Consider the following 4032-nt stretch of genomic DNA (forward strand, 5'->3'; position numbering starts at 1 on the left):
CCCGCAGCTGCCCGGCGCAGGCGCAGATATAGCAAGGGCGGACGGTGTGCCTGGCTCCGCCCACGCGCGCTGCGGAGCCAGGGCCTCGCCCCGGCCTCGCCCCGCCCGCTAAGCCGCCTGCTTCGTAGCTCACCGCCCGCAGACTCGTGACTCCGGCTCCGTGTGGGCGGGTGTGAGTCCGCCTACCAGCGAGAGGAGCTGACCAGCGTGCTGTGAGGGAAGGCGCCGGACCAGGGAAAGGGAAGGAGAAGCGGAAGTGGGTCCCAGAAAGAAAGGGTAGATTTAAGAGAGAGAGAAGAAATGAACACGAAAGGGCTCCACATGAAGGGAAGGAGGGGGAAGAAAGGCGAGCACGTACAAAAAAAGGTCACCCATTTTCATGACACTGAATGAGGAAAACTCAAGTTCTGAAAAAGCACTTTGAAAAACGGAAAAGATATTAAACCTATTCCGTGATTAACATAGGGCACTATGTGCCATTATTTATTTCACTTTACTGTCTTCCTGTCCGATTTATTCCCTCATGTATCTATTTAAAAAAACATTTGGTGGAATGTTTAGGGTGGTGATAGCAGTGTAAGACACGTGTAACATATTCCAGTACTATTTCAGAAATAGAAGGTCACCTGACTCAGTTGGTTAAAAGTTAGACTTTGACTTGGGTCATGATCTCACAACTCCTGAGTTCCAGTCCTGTGTCTAGCTCTGTGCTGAGACCTCAGAGCCTGGAGCCTGCTTTGAATTTTGTGTCTCCCTCTCTCTCTCTCTCCGCCCCCCACCCCCACCCCCATCTCTCTCTCAAAAATCAGTAAACATTTTTTAAAAATTAAAAGACAGAACTGATACAAGAACGACTAGCTAGTTGTGGGAGGTGACCGTCCAGGCTTAGGGTCTGAGCGATTGAATTGATTGTGGTGCTGTTTATAGTGCAGAGAATAGAGAAGAAAGTGTGGAACTTTGCAGATGGTGGTGAAGGAAAAGATGAAAGCTAATTGGGGATCTGTTTAGTTGTTTCCAGTGGAATATTCTGAATGAGATTTCTATTGAATTGTATAGGTAAATATCCCACAAGAATATATACAGGCTGAATTGAGATAAAAATTTGTGGCATCACCATGTAGGTAATATGGAAATAAAAGAAGTAAGTCAGTGTGTGTAGTGGGGAAATGCTAAAGACCAACTTTAAGGGTTCACTAAGATTAGGGGATGAACAAACAAAGAATATCTTGCAATCAAATTTGGAATGATATTAGAGTTGGAGAAAACATAAAGCACATGTCTTAGAAGGAAAAGGAAGAGAAAATCTTTAGGAAGGATTATTGTATAATACCAAAAACTGAAGAGAAGGCAAAGGATAGAAGTACTACAAATATACATTGTATGTAGCCTCTAGAAAACCATTGTGATATAATGAGAGATAGATACTTAACGGAGAACAATAAACTTTTTCACATATGTGAAAATTTTAGAGTTTGAACTACATACCTGATCATATATTACAAATTAAGTGAACATTACTTGGTTATTTAGTCTATTTTAGGTGAATCTCATTTCCATGCCTTTGGTATAAATACCCACAGCTCTTTCGAACTATAACACTGAAGCAAGCATTCCTTAATTTTGAGTGAGATTAAGTATCATTTAGTATGTCTTAATAATTAAAGAAAAGAAAGGGAAAACAATATGAGACACCATTTTGTTTTAATTTGTGAGAATGACAGCAATTTTGAACTAATGTCCAAAGTTGGTAAGAGCATAAGGAAACAAGAATTTTCATATTCTATTGCTAAAAGCATAATTGGTATGATATCTAGAAAAGCAATTTGGTGGTGTCAGACTCATCTATTTATCTTTCTGTATATCTATCTATCTATCTATCTATCTATCATCTATCTATCTCAGTATATGTGATAAATATTTTAAATTGCATATATACATCATGTATATTATTATATGATATGTAATCTATATTGATCTATATGCATGTACATGGATATATACAGACATATTCATTGAAGCATTTTGAAATAGGAAAAAATCTAGAAATAATCTAGATGCCCATTCCTAAATTACAGCCTACCCAGCCAAAGGTATTCCTTAACCTTTGAAGAATTCAGTATAGCCTTAAGTGTTAAGAAATCCTTCAAAATAAATTATAAGATTTTTAAAAGCAATTACCAAATGGTAGGTAGAGTGGATTAATTTGTATACATTTTAAGTATACAAATATATAGTATTTTAAGTATATATGTATATATTTATATAAGTATAGATGTATGTATATATGCATATATCTCCATATATATGCATAAATACATATATAAAATGTATGCACATATGTGTGAGAAAATTCTACTTTTTTTAAAAAATTTTTTTTAATGTTGATTTATTCTTGAAAGAGTGAGAGAGATGGGGCGCCTGGGTGGCGCAGTCGGTTAAGCGTCCGACTTCAGCCAGGTCACGATCTCGCGGTCCGTGAGTTCGAGCCCCGCGTCAGGCTCTGGGCTGTTGGCTCGGAGCCTGGAGCCTGTTTCCGATTCTGTGTCTCCCTCTCTCTCTGCCCCTCCCCCGTTCATGCTCTGTCTCTCTCTGTCCCAAAAATAAATAAAAAAAAAAAAAAAAACGTTGAAAAAAGAAAAAAAAAAGAAAGAGTGAGAGAGAGAGACGGAGCACGAGCGGGGAAGGGACAGAGAGAGAGGGAGACACAGAATCCGAAGCAGGCTCCAGGCTCCAAGCTGTCAGCACAGAGCCCGACGCGGGGCTCAAACTCACAGGCTGTGAGATCATGACCTGAGCCGAAGTCAGACGCTTAACCGACTGAGCCACCCAGGCACCCCAAGAAAATTCTACTTTTAATTTAATAATCTTTCTGTGTGATTTCAATCCTTTATTAGGTGTTTGCAATGATTTTTTTTTCAAAATACAATGTATGACAGCTTCTTGTTTTAATAAAAATTACAATTAGGTCTTCTCATGCTAATTTTTCACAATAGTAGGTATGTTTCAAATATGAATATCAGACTATTAGCTATTGCCATACCTGTTTTTCTTGTTTTCTAAAATTTATTTTCAATCAAACAAGTAATACAGTAATTTATTCTTGTTTCATGTTTTTTCCTGTTTTGGTTTTTTAATGTGCACAATACAAATATGTCAAAAGTTCCTCTTGATTCCCACCCAGTTCCACCCAGGGGGAGCCACTTTTGTTAATTTGATAGGTATCTATCTAGATTTGGGGCAAGTGTGTGTGTATTTAATATGAATAAGATCATGTTGTGCACACCATTCTGTGTTCTGTAACTTGCTCTTTTCATTTAATAATAAATCCTGGGCATCATTCTATATCAATAAATAAAAGTTTATTTCATTGTTTTGAAACTTTACACAATATTTCCATAGTAGAATCTACAGTAGTTGATTTAGCATCTCCTATTAATGGACATTTAGGCTGACTCTACATTTTGAATAACAAAAAAAATACATGTGAATTAATATAATTACACTTTTTTTTCTTTTAGGAGTAGTTTAAAATTTTTACTTTTTTTTCCAGTTTATTCATTTATTTCGAGAGAGAGACAGTGCAAGTAGAGTAGGGGCAGAGAGAAAAGGGAGAGAGAATCCCAAACAGTCTCTGTGCTGTCAGTGCAGAACCTGACATGGGGCTCAAACTCACAAACCGTGAGATATGACCTGAGCTGAGATCAAGAGTTGGACACTTAACCGACTGAGCCACCCAGGCACTCCTCAAATTTTTACTTTTTAAAAAGTTTTCTTTTATTGTTTATGTGCAAGACTCAATTATGGTCTACAGTGCATGAACAAAGTATTAACCTCAACACTTATTTAACAAATATTTGGACAATTTATCATCTGTACTGGATACTGTTCTAAGCCCTAGAGATACACCAGTGAATAAGCAAAGTCTCTGTCTTCATGGCACTTATAAGAGTGAGAAAATCAGAAAACAAACAACACATTAATGAAGTGCTTAGTAACAAGTGTGATGAAAAATAGCAAAACAGGGTGAAGGAC

The sequence above is a fragment of the Lynx canadensis genome, chromosome B1 (assembly GCF_007474595.2).
Source record: "Lynx canadensis isolate LIC74 chromosome B1, mLynCan4.pri.v2, whole genome shotgun sequence".
Classification (NCBI taxonomy): Eukaryota; Metazoa; Chordata; class Mammalia; order Carnivora; family Felidae; genus Lynx; species Lynx canadensis.